The sequence below is a fragment of the Urocitellus parryii genome, chromosome 9 (genome assembly GCF_045843805.1).
Source record: "Urocitellus parryii isolate mUroPar1 chromosome 9, mUroPar1.hap1, whole genome shotgun sequence".
NCBI classification, from domain to species: Eukaryota; Metazoa; Chordata; class Mammalia; order Rodentia; family Sciuridae; genus Urocitellus; species Urocitellus parryii.
This window is the reverse complement of record NC_135539.1, coordinates 116,920,099-116,936,655: the sequence shown is the minus strand read 5'-3', so window position 1 is coordinate 116,936,655 and position 16,557 is coordinate 116,920,099.

Genomic DNA, 16,557 nt, shown 5'->3' with positions numbered 1-16,557 from the left:
TCCAATAGCAGAGACCCCTGAACTTCCAGAACAAGGAAGCTGACTCTTATCTGGGAGTGTGTGGCCAGGTCTCAGCTTACAGAAAAGGCTCTATACTTGGCTGCTGGGATCAATCCCCACCTCTCTATCTGTCGAGTTCTCCCTAAACTATTGGTACACCCTGAAGACAGAGAGGAAGAAGACTCCTCCCTACCCCAGAGGGTTTTCGTCTCCCTGAAGCAGTAATTATTGAAACTCAGCATTTCCCTCCACCATAGAACTATGAGATGTGGGGAGAAATTCACTCCCTTTGCATAGATCACTGACGTGGTTTATTATGTGTTCCTTGGAAATGTGTTATATACCAACATGTTCTCCAGATGAGAATGAGCTCCTATTTCCCACTGGAAAAGATAAGGAACAAAAATGCAGGAACTGGATAAACGAGCACTCTCTCCTATTTTGCTGGTGGCAGTACAAAGAGATTCTTTCAGAAAGCAAATGACAGTCCTATCATCTCCCCCACGACTGTTGATGTTCTTTTACTCTGCCACTCCTCTAATGCAATAATAATACTAAATAGTAAAAAATTAATGCACTAAAGTAGAGAAGTTTCTTTTTAAAGACTTTAACCTTGGGGCTGGGGATGTGGCTCAAGCTGTAGCGTGCTCGCCTGGCATGTGTGCGGCCCGGGTTTGATTCTCAGCACCACATACAAACAAAGATGTTGTGTCTGCCGATAAATAATAAATATTAAAATTCTCTCTCTCTCTCTCCCTCTCTCACTCTCTCTTAAAAAAAAAAAAGACTTTAACCTGGAAGGTAACAACCTAAATATCCAACAACAGTGGTGTATCTGCTGGGCACAGTGGCACACACCTATAATCCCAGGGGCTCAGGAGGATGAAGCAGGAGGATAGCGAGTTCAAAGCCAGCCTCAGCAAAGACGAGGTGCTAAGCAACTCAATGAGACCCGGTCTCTAATAAAATTCAAAATTGGGCTGGGGATGTGGCTCAGTGGTTGAGTGCTCCTGAGTTCAATCCCTGGTTTTTAGTTCAATCTAAAAACTAAAGAGTGCTATATCTTCATGAATATGATAGAGTATTATGTGAATTTAAAAATGTTATTTAAAGACAGGTTAGAAAATGTTGATGAATTAAAAGGAAAAAAAGGTAAAATTACATGTTAAACACATTCACACATGTCAAGTCTAGAGGTTATAAAATTGTTAACTCTGGTTTTGTTAAAGGAAAATATTACATGGTCCTTTTGATAAAAACTATCTTTTGATCTTTTCTTTCTCATCTCTCAAGTTTAAACATCATAAGTGTAGTTCTTTCCTCTTAGTGCTCAGTCATGGAATGCCATATGTTTTATTTTACTTATTTTTATTTTTTGGTACCAGGGATTGAACCCAGAGGTCACTGAGCCACCTCTCCTCCAGCCCTTTTTTTGTATTTTATTAGAGACGGGGTCTCACTGGGTTGCTTAGTGCCTTGCTACGTTTCTTTTTGAACTTGTGATCCTCTGCCTCAGCCTCCTGAGTTGCTGGGATTACAGGAGTGCCCCACTGCACCTGGCTTTATGTTTTATTTTTGTGTTGATTGTTCGTCTTGCAGCAGAACAGAGGCTCCATGAGTATGTGAAACAGTGGCTGCTTTGCATCAGGCCGAAGCCATCTGGTGAGATGATGTGATGGAATGTGAAGAGTAGAAGAAAGGAGGTGGCGTTTTATGTGTGGTATAACAGCTATGCCTCAGAGAAGGGCACAAAAGCAAGGCTACACGGAAATACAATAAATGTGATCATAATTATGTTAGAGTAAGAGCATTATGATCCTTTCCCCATTCATCTCTTTATTTTCAAATTTTTCTTTAAGCATTTTTTTTAGGGAAGGTACTGGGGGTTGAACCTAGGGGTGCTTAACCACTGAGCCACATCCCCAGCCCCTTTTTTCATATTTTATTGCAAACAGGGTCTCGCTAAGTTGCCGAGTGCTGGCTAAATTGCTGAGACTGGCTTTGCACTTGCGACCCCTCTGCCTCAGCCTCCTGAACCGCTGGGATTACAGGCCTGTGCCACCGCACCTGGCTCTATAAGCATTTTTTGAGTGCAGTTAACAAATAACAAAACTGCTAAAGCACAGGAGCCAGAGCAGTCCTGGGTCCGGGCTTCCACTCTGCCACCACAAGCCGCCTGTCCCTGCATATCCCTCAGCCTCCCGAACCTCCTTGTCTTCACCTGAAGAATCGGGTTGATAAAACCCACTCCAGCTCCCTCACAGATCAAAGATGCTCATGTTCTTGAAAGCACTGGGTAAGCGGAGGGGTTTTAGACAGACAACCCCGAGGTTGGCCTCAGGATGGGAGTGTCCCAGGCCACCCTTCCCCTCCTTGGAGGGGAGGCGCGGGGAGCTGCTGTAGGTTCTGAAAGGTCAGCATCTGGGCAAAGGCTGGCACGAGGGCTGTGTGGGTCTCTGCTTTGCTTCTTGTGACTAATTTTGAGCCTTCTCCTAACCTCTCTCGACCCCGTGGGTCTGTTCTCAGGGCACAGTGTGGGAACCACGGCCCTCGGGGCTGATGAGTGATCTGGGGAGTTCAGAAGGCTGGCAGGGTTCGGGGAACGGGAGGCACTTGGTGAAGTGTGATATGACTCAGCCCCCATCACCACGCTGGGGGCACCCTGGACACTCACGAGGACATCTTGCTTGTCAGAGCTCATCAGGACTAAGTCAGTGTCCTGTCCTGCCTTGGACGAGTGGCCTTCAGGAAGCTTCTTGTACCACCCACCCCCGCCAGCCTCAGTCAAATAGGGCACATGATGACAAGACCAGGAAATGCTGGTCTGAAATACAGGAAATACAGGTAACTGAAAGAAAAGGAGAAAGCCACGATATGAAATCACTCTTCCTCTTCATTATCTTCGCAATCAAAAAGTACTTATTGAGTTTGTGATTATATCTTCTGAGATTTGTATTTACATATGTCACAGGGCTGCAGAGCTAGAAGTTTGTTTTGTCCATTCTAAGGGTAAGGACACCGTGGGAAGCGGTGGCACACGCCTGTAATCTCAGCGATGAGGGAGCAGCATCTCAAGTTCAAGGTCAGCTACTTAGTGAGACCCTGTCTCAAAAGTAAAACCAAGGGCTGGGGATACAGCTCAGTTGGTAGAGTGCTTGCCTCGCATGCGCAAGGCCCTGGGTTCCATCCCCAGCGTCAAAAAATAAAATAAAATAAAGTAAAATAAAATAAAAATTTTAAAAAGGACTGGCAATGTATTTCAGCAGTAGGACCCCCCAGGACTGAAAAAAAAGAAATGAAAAGAAAGGAAGAGAGAAAAACAAAGAAAAAGAAATTATTAAATGTTCATTTTAGGGAAGTCACCTGTGTTACCTGTTTAAGGTATTAATAACAACCATTTCTTACCATATAGCACTTTGCAGATTTTTAAAAAGCGCATACGGGTGTTTCATGATTCTCATGACCCTCAGGGGAGCAGGAGCGATTAGCTTCACTTTATTGCTGATGACAGAGACTCAGAAAGTAGCATGGGTGTGTTCATAGACCCAACAGCAGAGCTCAGACCCAGATCTTCCTCCTCCCTTCTCTGGCGTGACACACAGAGAAGCCTTCTCCAGTTTGAACCCAGATCCCATGGGAGGACTCCCTAACCTCTATTCTCAAAAATGTTTAGAGTTTTCCCCTCTGATTATTAAAGTAATATAATGTCTTTGGTTTGGTTTTGTTTTTTGTTTTTTGTTTTTTTTGGTGGTGTTTGTTGTTGTTGTTGTTTTGTTTTGAGGTGGGGTCTTGCTGTGATGCCCACTCTGGCCTCAAAAGCCTGGGCTCAAACCATCTTCCTTCCTCAGCCTCCTGAGCAGCAGGAACTCTGGGTAGGCCAGATTGGTTGTTTTCTTCTTTTGCAGTACTGATGACTGAACCCAGGGACACTCTACCACGGAGCCACACCCCCAGCCTTTTAAAATTTGATTTTGAGACAGAATCTTGCTAAGTTGCCCAGATAGACCTTGAACTCGAAATCCTTCTGCCTCAGACTCTCCAGTTGCTGGGACTACAGATGTGCAACACTGCACTGGCTCTGGGTTGGATTTTTTTGAAAAAAAGGAGACTACATGAAAATATAAAGAAAAATATGGAAAAAAACCTACTATTTCACCATGAATAGATACTGTATTTTTCTCTCTATATATAATTTCTTTATTTTTATCTATTTTTTTTTAATGTGGTGCTGAGGATTGAACCCAGGGCCTCACACATGCTGGGCAAGTTCTCTACCACTGAGCCATAACCCTAACCCCTATTTTTCTCTCTATAAAAATACACACATACACAGTTTTTTTCCAGATAAATTGGGGTTAATAAATTAATGATACCAAAGAATATGTCTATTGTGTTCCCAAATATATACCCAGTGCCTGGTATAAGATTGGCGTTCAGTAATGATTTGTTTATATACATATGTGTGTATGTGTACTTTTTTTCCAGTACTTGGGATCAAACCCAAGGCCTTGCATATACTGGGCAAGTACCACTGAGATACACCTTCAGCCATTCACACACACACACATACGTATATGTATATATGTACATATTTGTGTGTGTGTGTATATATATAATTTTGTAGCCTGCTTTCTTCTCTTAATATGTTGAACTCCACTATGCCATTAAATATTATTTTAAAAAGTGTCCTTAAAATTACATTATAGCTGGGCATGGTGCTAGTGCCTTTAGTTCTAGCTACTCCAGAGTCTGAGGCAGGAGGATCACCTGAACCCAGGAGCTGGAGGCCAGCCTGGACAACATAGCAATACCCTAGTCTCAAAACAAAAACAAAAGCAATCCAAAACAACAACAACAACAACAACAACTTTATGCTCATCCTTGATTCTTTCCTTTGAACAAATTCCTAGAAATGGAGCAGGAAAGATGGTGGAATGAGATGGACATCATGACCCTAAGTACATGTATGAAGACACAAGTGGTATGGATATACTTTGTGTGCAACCAGAGATATGAAAAATTGTGCTCTATATGTGTAATATGGATTGTAATGCATTCTGCTGTCATATATAACAAATTAAAAAATATCCTAGAGATGAAATTATTAATCAAAATTATAAACAATTTACAATTTAAGACTTGTGAACACTGTGCCAAACTGTTGAAACATCTCCGTTCTCTCTAGAGTTCAGTGAGAGTGCACACTTACCATACCCATAACAGATAACCCCATTCTCAGCATTCTCATTTTAAGATAATGGTATCCAGCCGGGCACAGGTGGCCCATGCCACTAGGGAGGCTGAGGCAGGAGAATCTCAAACCCAAGGCCAGCTTCAGCAATTTAGCAAGACCCTTTCTCAAAATGAAAAAAAAAAAAATGTCTGGGAGCATAGCTCAGTGGTAGAGCTGTCCCTGTTCAATCCCCAGTACCCAGAGAGAGAGAGAGAGAGAGAGAGAGAGAGAGAGAGAGAGAGAGAGAGAGAGATCTGGGTACCCTCCTGACCTAGATACACAGTGAATTGTTCGGGTATCAGATTTTTGAGAGGACAAATGGGGCTTTCCCCAGAGTACTGGGGCAGGACTTGGCAAGAAATGGTGCTAAAACCCACCGACCCAGGGTGGCTGGATAGCCCTGGGTGGCTGGGTAGCCCTAGCTGGCAGGAGAGAGCTGGGGAAGACAGGGCTGGGCTTTGATGGGCAGCAAAGCCTGAAGGGCAGACCCGAGATCAGGCTGCCAGTGTCTGGGTAGAGGCTGTGGTTTGCCCTGGGGAGATGTGCTAGACAGGGGTGATTAATCTAGCTTACCCTGCTCTGAAAATGACTGTTTCCACGCTGGGTGTGTTCACCATCTCCCCGCTGTTCATCACCCCACAAGCAACCTAAAACAAGCAGGTTGTGCCTTTGGCTGCCCCATTCTGAAACCTGGGAACATGAAGTCACAGCATAGTGTAGGTGGCGAGGTTTGCCAATTCTTCCTTTTTTAACAGTCTTTTTTTTAGGTACTGGGAATTGAACCCAGGGGTGCTTAACCACTGAGCCATATCCCTAGCCCTTTTAATTTCTTCTTTTGAGACAGTGTCTTGCTAAGTTGCTTAGGGCCTCACTAAGTGGCCAAGGCTGGCTTTGAACTTGAAATCCTCCTGCCTCTGCCTCCTGAGCTGCTGGGATTACAGGCATATGTGAACACGCCCAATTTAACAAAGTCTTATTCTTTTTTCTTTCTTTTAAATCTTTAGTTGTAGTTGGACACAATACCTTTATTTTATTTATTTATTTTTATGTGATGCTGAGGATCAAACCCAGTGCCTCCCACATGCCAGACAAGCTCTCTACTACTGAGCTACAGCCCCAGCCCACAAAGTCCTATTCTTTATATAACCTGTTGCCCCAAATCTTTAGGTCTCCATTTCTAAGATGATTATTATGAAGAAAGAAAACACAATGTTGAAATTACTCCAAATCCTCTATCCTAATTGCAATAATTGTAATTTTTGTTTATCTTCTTTCCAACTCCTGTCTGTCTTGATCACATTTTACATTGATGTAACCATAAAGTATGCTGCTTTTTTATTCTGTAAACATTCGAGCTCGGGGTGGTGGCGCATGCCTAGAGTCCCAGTGGCTCTGAGAGCTGAGGCAGGAGGTTCTCAAGTTCAAAGCCAGCTTTAGCCACTTAGCGAGGCTCTAAGCAACTTAGCAAGACCCTGTCTCAAAATGAAAAATTAAGAGGGCTGGGGATGTGGCACACCGGTTAAGTGCCCCTGGGTTCCACCCCTAGTACCAAAACAAAACAACACATTCTAAACATTGTCCTAGGCCTTGATGTGGATTTTGTGCAAGCATTTTTTAAAGGCTTCTGTTGTTAGGTATATTTATTTATTTAATCCTCTATTTTATTTATTTATTTTTATGCAGTGCTAAGGATCGAACCCAGTGCCTCACACATGCTAGGTGAGCTTTCTACCACTGAGCCACAACCCCAGACCCATTATTAGGCATTTAAATTGCTCAGGAGTAGTAAATATTCTTTCCATCTAGTTTGGGACCAGTTTTGAGTGTGTGTTTCAAACAACAAATCCCCAGCTGCCTGCCTCCTTCCTTCGGGCTCTTCCCCTTTGCTGCTCATGTGATGATATCTCCCTTTCAAAAGACACAAACCACCTCAAGTGCAGCAGCCATGGGCTTGTGAAATCACATTTGGAAAGCACTTTGAAAAGTAGCGTGGCCCCCGAAAGGACAGGAGGCCCTTGTTAGTAATCAGCAGTAGGAGTTAGGTGCACAGGTTCTTGTCCCTGGTTCTTCTCTGTCTTTGTGACCTTGGGTAAGTTACCTCTTCTGCCTCAGAGTCCTCATCTGTAAATGAAGAGAATTCTTCTTATCTCACAGGAAATGTGAGAGGGTTGAATGTATTGACACATGATGTGATTAGAATTATCTGGCATGCAGTAAGCTTTATATATTCCATCATTATCAGGAGTCAACTAAACAATAAAAAATATCTGTTTAAATGGAATTGAATTCTACCATGATTTTGGATTTCTTTTCTCAAGTTCATGGATTCGTCAAACTTTTGTTTTGCGTAGCTATGTTGAGTATGGTAGGTCATGGGACTATAGAGGTGAAATAGACTCCCAATTCTACAAAACAGCTGAAACTGTGAGTCTCCATCCCCTCCCCCAAATGGAAAATAGGGGCTTAAAGGAGGAAAATGAAAACCATGTGGATCTTGGTTTTAGATAAAATGTTATTTTTCTTTTCCTGTATCTTTTTCTTAAACTTAAAAATCATATGAAGACTTCTGTGAATCAATCACTTAATTTTTTTTTTTAGTTGTACATGTACACAGCATCTTTACTTTATTTATTTATTTTGATGTGGAGCTGAGGCTGGAACCCAGTGCCTCACATGTGCTAGGCAAGCTCTCTACCACTGAGCCACAACCCCAGCCCTGAATCAATTGCTTTTATAGATCGTTGATTTCTAGAGAATTAATGGGCTGGTGTGACCCTGGGGTGGTAGACTAAGTAGACCAGGACACTTTTTCTCTCTGGGATGGGCATTTCCTGAGATGACCAGGGGGAGGGTCTTCTCTGTAGCAGCAGCTCTGCTGGGTGCTGTGTTGGATGATTTGCCTGCTGCCTACAAGGCCCAGCCCTGGGGGGTTTGGGTGAGACGACTTCTCTGATCACTGTCAGATTAAAGATTCTAAAAATCCCATGACTGTAGACCTAGCCTGTTTTCCAGACTTATCAAGTATCTTACTTTCTAAAGATTTTTTTTTCATGTTTTATGTAGCTTAGTGGCAAAGCACTTGCCTAGCATGCGTGAGGCACCGGGTTCGATCCTCAGCACCACATAAAAATTAACATATAAAATAAAGGTATTCTGTCCATCTACAACTACAAAAAATAAAAATAAAAAATAAAAACAAAACCAAAAAAACACACCCATCATAAAGCTACAAGTATGTATCCACCGATTTATAAAGAAACAATCAAGGCAAAACAATTTTGTCCCCCACTAAAGTAGAGACTGACTCATGACTTTAGCAGGCCTATCAACAGGAGACAAAGTAGAAAACAACTTAAGTCCATTATGCAAGTAAAATATATTTATCAGCATATTTAACAAATTTTTTGAATGCTGGGGATATGGCTTGGTGGTACGAGTGTTTGGATGGGATGTGTGAGGCCCTGTTCAATCCCTAGAACACATAAAAAGCAAAATAGAAAAAGAAAGAAACTCTGTGGACATTTAAGAGCCTGTCTCTGAGTATCAAGAGAGCTCTACACACAGCCCTGGTGCACTCTGAGAGAGGGATCAGGGCGGCTCTGCCAAGGACTTCCAGCATGCTGGAAGGGAGTCATTTGAAAAATGTAATAAATCAATATGGGTCTCTTTATGGGATTTTCTGATGTCACAGGCTGAATTTGAAAGATAGAATAATAAGAAGGCAATTAATCACTTCATATGAAGTTTATTGTCTTTTAACAGCAAAATTTATTTTAATAGAAATTCAAAATCGGGGAGGGGGTCTGGGGTTGTGGCTCAGTGGCAGAGTCCTCGTCGTGCACATGTGAGGTGCTGGGTTGGATCCTCAGCACCACATAAAAATAAATAAATAAAATAAAGGTATTATGTCCAACTACAACTAAGAAAAATATTTTAAAAGGAAAGAAATACAAAATCAACTTCTATACTATCTAATAAAAATAATTGATTCAAGCACCAATCACCAGTGGCTGCTAAAACCACCAGGGGATCAGCTACTGGGGAGCAGGACTAGTGGAAGATGGTAACAAGTCACCCCAGAGGATTTCCAGTGATGGGGGAAAACCAATGTGGTGAGGCAGGGGTCAGGTTGTCACCACCTGAACTAACTTCTCGATTCAGCATCGCTAGTCAGAGGAACACCCAGAAGATGAGTGGGACGGGTGTCCAGCACCACGGGGAGGTATTCTTGCCCCACATGCTGAACTGGAATTAATGCACACACTTGGTGCTAACTTCCAGGTTGCAGGAAATACAGGGCTCAGGAGCAAGATAAAGGACCACTCGAGAATGCAAGTGGATCAGACGCTGAATGTAGGATGATTCATGCGACAACTGACCTCATTTCTTCAGATGGCTAATATAATTAAACTATGTGGAGGAAACCTGCACAAGATTAAAAGAACAAAATGCCATGCCTAGATCTTACCTGGACCTAGATTAAAAACAGAGCAAGTTTAAGCTGCTTGCGGTGGTAGAGATTCAGGAGGCTGAGGCAGGAGGATCACAAATTCTAGGACTGCCTTGGCAACTTAGTGAGACCCTGTCTCAAAATAAAATAAAAAGGGCTGGGGATGTGACTTAGTGATAAAGCACTTGCCTAGTGTGTACCAGGGCCCGTGGTGTTCAACCTTCAGTATCGCAACAACAAATGGACAAAAACAAAATTTAAAAAAAAAAATGTTAAAAGACAGTATGGGGACCATTGAGAAACTTTAACTATGACTTGGTAATAGATGACATTAAGAAATTATTGTGGACCAGGCATGGCGATGTACATCTATTAATTCCAGAGACTTGGGAGACTGAAGCAGGAGGATTCCCAAGTTCAAGTTTGAGACCTGATCTCATAATAAAAATAAAAAGGGCTCCAGGTGGAGTTCAGGGGCAAAGTTCCCCTGGGTAAAATTCTCAATGAAAACAACCAACAAGAACAAACAAACAAACAAAACAAAAAAAAAAAAAAAGGAAGAGGAGGAGGAGATGAAGTTGTTTTTTGGACCTTGGGGTATAGATCAGTGGTACAGCACTTGCCTTGAATGTACAAGGCCCTGAGTTCGATCCCTAGTATCACACACAAAAAAGTTGTGATAATAATTGTGTCATACCTGTAATAAAAAACGTGTCTCCATTTTCAGAGACACATTTAGAGGCCATGTGTCACCATGCTTGGAATTTATCTTCAGCATTTCACCCAAGGTAAACATAAACTAAGGAAATACACGTTAATAATTATCAGGTCTAGATGATGGATAAAGTGGAGTTCGTAGAACAATGCGGTGTGCGCCTTTTCAGACACAATGGAAATACAGTGACCATCATGAACTGGCACAGAGGAGTGGGGTTGGGCATGGCTTGGGTCACAGCCCCAAGTTGGGAAGGAAGTCACCCACAACCGCATTTATGGACCATTTTGATTGAAATAGACAGCGTCTGACCCCAATGAAAACCATCTTTCCTTCAAAAATCACTCTTTTTTCTGCATGTTAAGTATTTTAAGAGAAGACAAAAGTATGAGTTACTAATTTGTTTCTGATTAACCCGGTCAGGGCCACAGGCCCAACCTGGGAGGAGGCTGTCCTTTTGAAACCTCCTTCCTCAGTCACTAAACCACAGGAAGTGGAACTTGGTCATTGGTAAGCAGGTTTGGACCATAGAAGATAAAATTATCATGCAGAAATTTCATTACTGTTTTCCTGGGGGGTTAGATGTGAGGAAGAAGAGAAACTTTTTTAAGACTACAAATGTGGGAAAACATCTTTTTAAAAAATCACCATCAAGCCAGGTGCAGTGGCACACGCTTATAATCCCATTAGCTTGGGAGGCTGAGGCAGGAGGATTACAAATTTAAACCAGCCTCAGCAATTTAGCAAGGCCTTAAGCAACTCCGTGACCCCTGTCTCAAAATAAAAAATAAAAAGGGCTAGGGATATTGCTCAGTGGTTAAGTGCCCCTGGGTTCAATCCCTGGTACTAAAATTTAAAAAATAAATAAAAGTCACTATCATTTATCTGTTGCTTACAATATGCAAAGCACAATACTAAGAAGCATTTTGTCTACATGATTTTATTATCCTCCCCACAGTTCTAGCATGCCCATTTTGCAGATGAAGAAATCAAGGTTCTCTGACTCCAAAATGTTTTCTCTTTCTGTAGTGGCGGAGAGAAAATCCAAGGCCTCGTGCATGCGAGGCAAACACTCTACTTCTGAGCTACACCCTCAGCCCCCAAACACATATATTTAATGCCTCTCCTAAATCATATACCTAAGCCATTTTAATATCATAAAATGTAAAGCAATGAATAGCCCCAGGTGGGCCTGAAAGTATCTCAGAGGGCACCTCCAGCCCTAGACCTTTGCAAAGTACAACTGCAATTAACAAAGTTAAATAACATTTATACAAGGCCGCTGACTGGGACTGAGCTCCTGCACTGGTCCCAGTAGACCAACCCCAAATGGAGTCACTCAAACTGAAGTTCACCGCCACCAAACGAAAATGAAGCTGTTCCTCTGACCTGAGAAACGCCGAAACTGGGCCAATGTCAAATCACCCAACAGGCCAGCTTGGGCCAGTATGATAAGGAAGCCCTCTCTGCATTAACTCTTAACCAGAAAGGTAACCAAAGTAACCGGATGCTAGCCCATTTTCTGTCCCCTCTCTGCTTTCCTTAGCCCTGTTCTGCTATAAAGCCCACCTCCTCCACCTAGCTCATTGGAGCAGCTTTTCTAAAAATTTTAGGAGGTAACTACTGGACTACTCATACATCGCACATAACCAGTCAGATCATTTAACTAAATCTGCTCTCTTGCATCTTGTGGGTCTAATGACCTGTCTCTGGGGCAGAGCAAGGCACCAGTTTGCAGCCTGCAGCCCTGACAGGGGCCTGAGCTCCGGGGTCTGTTTCCGGGGCTCTGGGAATTCTGTAACACACACCAAAGCCAGGGAGGAAATGGGGAGAGGACCAGGATGACAATGACTCTTCTGGGCTTTCTCTCAGGGGAATGAAGAGGTGGGGGGAGTGGGGCTTGGAGCCAAGTATCCCCCAGGACCTGGGTGTTCTGCCAGTCTGGACACAGCCCAAGGACAATATCTGCCTCTTACTCTTCTCTTTAGCTTTTATCTTTATACTCTATTGTTTTTTCCTTTTTTTTAAAACATAATTCACACTTCCCTTAAAGCTCCAAGTTCTCTTTAGGTTCTAGAAACAAAAGAGAAAATGCCCAGAGAGGCGAGGGACTTAGGGTGAGAGGTTCTATAGGGGACAGAAGGTAGGTGGGGGCCAAGGCGTGCAGAGAGAGAGGGGTTGGGTTTGGCCCTCCCTAGAGGAGGGGGTCCAAGTCTCTGACAGCAGAGCCAGGGCTCAAGGCTAGAGTGGAGCCTCTGGGCCTCTCTGCTCCCCCACCCTAGTCTCTTTCACCCCCAGGGGTTGTTCCTCCAGGGCAGAAGACCATAGATCCAAATGGAAGAGTGGACTCCTGGCAACTGTTGCCCCCTGAGGGTCCCACCCTGGAGAATGAACTATAACAGGTGCTTGCATAAGTAAGGACAGAGGGGAGGAAGCAGGTCCTTGGCCAGAGATCCAATGGCAGCCCTGACCACAGGGACCTGTGACCCCTGAAATTCTGTAAGATCCCAAGTGGCCAAGATAGAGGGGATGGAGAGGAAGAAACAGATGGTGGAGGAAAAATGAGAGAAGAAGGTGGGGAGTGGAAGGGGGAGACCCTAACTCTCTGGAGAGGACTTGGAAACACCTAGAAATCAGCTGAGAATTACTACCCAGAAAGCTGCTGGTGGGTCTGGGGGAACAGCCTCCTCTTCCATCTCCTACTACGCATGGGTCTGAGCCCCAGGGGTGGGCTTCCCCATCCTATAAGCAGTTCTCAATGTCCTGAGCTCCCCACTTCAGGAGTTCAGTTCTCTTGTGGCACTGAGCAGGCCACTGGCTTGACCCCCTAAGTCAGCTGTATGCGTTTCATGTAGCTACTCACCAGTCTGCAGCCCAGTCTGTGCCATCAAGAGGGTTTCGGTCCACGGAGGCCGCGGGCAATGCCCCCTCCTGCACCTGCCATGATATGAGCTGCAGGATGCGGTCAGGAGAGGAAGCAGGGCCTCGAGCCCAGTCATTCTGGGGTTTCCAGAGAGCTTCTCATCAGGGCATCAGCAGGGCACTGTCTGGGTCGCTAAGCATGGCCTCCCTCCCGGCTCATCAGCCTGTGCAGCCCAGAGGAGGGGAGGGGACCGGCAGGGGGTAAGGTGAGCCTCTTCCAGGCCAGAGGAGGGGAGGTAGCATGCTGGGGACAGCTGCAGGGGCCAAGAGGGGTGGGCAGGGAGGGGGTTCAGGCAGCAGCTGCTAACTGCCCTGCAGCTGTCAGAAGCTCGATGATGAGGTCCCACTCTGCTCCCCTTTTCCTCACCAGCAAGAACTCACACTTTCCTCCCTTCTACTCCTCTTTCCAGAAAACCCATCTGAGGGAGAAAAACCCTTGCCCCCTTCAGCCAAGTGGGAAGGAGAGAAAACTAATGGCGGCCTAGAGGCCTTTCCCAATTGTCCCTCCAGCCCCTCCCTCCTGAGGTTGAGCAGGTGAAGACACCTGGGAGGTTAAGATGCCCAAGGCTCCCTGCTGCAGCAACACAAATTGCAGCCTGAGGGGTGTGCACACATTTTGCCTGACTCCTTGGAAGTTTGAGTAAAATTGTGAAATCCAATTTTATGGGTCAAGTTGGATTTCCGGCTTTTGTTTTTCAAACAAGCATTTGTGACAACGTTTGCAGAAACTGCCCCCTTAATTCAGAGCCTGAGCCCACACATGGATGCACACTGGCCATTCCAATGACTCTAGAGGAGGCTGAGTCAGGAGGATTGAGAAGTTGAGGCCAGTCTGGGTAACTTAGCAAAACCCTGTCTCAAAAAACAAAACAAAACAAACAAACAAACAAACCAGGCTGAGAGTATGGCTCAGTGGTAGAGTGCCCCTGAGTTCAATCCCCAGTACCACCAAAAATTAAAAAAAGCCTGCATTTTCTAATTTGCCAGGGTCCCATCATGCCCTTTGGTGTTCACCTTCTCTCCCTTCCCCCACACACCAACACTTAGTATTTGTTGCAGTTCTGCAAAAATAAAAAAGATAATGTTCAAGTATCAGAAGTCTTATACCTCACATACTTCATTTCTTTATTTTATCTGTCTGGTCCCTTTGGTATTTGAGGCTTTTCAACCACAAGTGTAGGGCTATGGTAACAGGTGAAATTAGGAAGTTCTAGCTTTATGTCCCACATCAGTTACTTGCTAGTTGTGTGGCTTTAAACCAGTTATTTAGCTCTCTGGGTCCAGTTTCCCTATCTGTAAATGGTGATAATAATAGTGCTACAAATCTCTAACTACAAACTCAGGTTTGCAAAGTATACTATCTTTTCTTTCTTCTTTTATTTATTTTTTATTTTTTTAGTTGTAGATGGACCTTTATTTAATTAATTTATTTATTTTTTGTGTGGTGCTGAGGATCAAACCCAGTGCCTTACACATGCTAGGCAAATGCTCTACCACTGAACTACAGCCCAAGCCCCAATATAGTGTCTTTTCTACTGCTGTCCAATTTCTACTGCTATAACAAAATATCTGAGACTGGGTAATTTAGTAAGAACAGAACTTTATTTCTTACAGTTCTGGAGGCCAGGAAGTCCACGAGCATTGGGCTGGATACTTCATTCTAACATTGCAGAGAACATCAAATGGTGAGATAGAGAAATCAGGCTAGCACAGATCTCTCTTCCTCTTCTTACAAAGCTACTCAGGCCATCATGGAGGCCCCTCCCTCATGATCTCCTCTAATCCAAAGTACCTCCCAAAGGCCCTACCTCCAAATGCATTAATGTGTGCATTAGGAGATTAAGCTTCCAACACAAGAATTTGCGGGGGGTGGGGGTGGGGAACACCTTTAACCTATAGCACAGCACCACATTACACATAGTGGTGAAGCAAACCTGTAATCCCAGCAGTTCAGGAGGCTGAGGCAGGAGGATCATGAGTTCAAAGCCATCCTCAGCATCTTAGCAAGGCCCTAAGAAACTCAGCAAGACCCTGCCTCTAAATAAAATATAAAAAAGGGCTGGGGATGCGGCTGAGTGGTTAAGTGCCCCTGGATTCAATCTCTGATATGAAAATAAATAAATAAATAAATACTTTGACTTTTGATCTGAGTCCCAAGCTGCTGAGATGGCAAAAATTCCATTTCTTTCTGCAGAATCATGAAGGCCCAGAGAAGCCCAGAAAGCAGGATGGAGTCTGGTACCTTGGTATCTGGTGGACTGGCAACAGGTAGGGAGGTATCCTGCTTCCTAGATGCTGTGAGATGCAAGAATCTGTCAAGGCAAGCAACCTGGGGCCCCAAGTTCCAACTTGTCGCCTTCTAAGGGTAATGCCACGAGGTGGTGCTTGGGGTCCTTGCTGCTGCGGGCACACATCATTTTCTTTCACTTTCACAGTTTATCTCACCCTCAAAGACCTACATCCCCGCCTCTGCCCATCAGTTCACCTGGCACAGTCTCAGGGGGCTCAGGGCTAGAGCTTCTGCTTCCCATCCAGAGAAAAGGTGTGTGTGGAGGGAACAGATCCTTACTTCACAAAATCCCTCCCTCCCCAGAGTGGTAATAGTGCTCACCTTCAAGGGCGCTTTCCCCTCTGTCCACCCCTTAAGTGTTCCCAGAATGTTCTCCCTTGGTTTTTTCCTCAATCATTTCAAGTCCCAGAGATGCATTTCTCTAGTGGCTCCCAAACATTTTTCTCCAAACTTCCTTGGGAATAAAAGCCTCCAGAAAGGCTGCTCACTGGCCATTACCATTAATAACCTAAAGCAAGTGCACTTTACACTGAACTCTCCTGCCAGAAACCTGGGACTCTCCAGCTCCTCCCTCTTCCTCATCCCCCATGCTTTAGTCAGCCAACCAGAGAGTCAGACCAGGTCTGCCTCCTGGGTAGCTCTTGACTCACCCCTCAATTACCTCCATCCCCCCAATGTGTGGGTTCACCCCTTGCCCCACGGCTTCCCTGTTTCTAAGCCTTCCTTGTGACCACCACTCATACCCAAACTTACTTTGTTTCTTTATTTTTTTGAGTGCTGGTTATTGAACTCAGGTGCATTTGACTACTGAGCCACACCCCCAGCCCTGTTTTGTATTTTATTTAGAGACAGGGTCTCACTGAATTCCTTAGCACCTTGCTTTGGCTGAGGCTGGCTTTGAACTTATGTCGTGATGATCCTCCTGCCTCAGCCTCCTGAGCCACTGG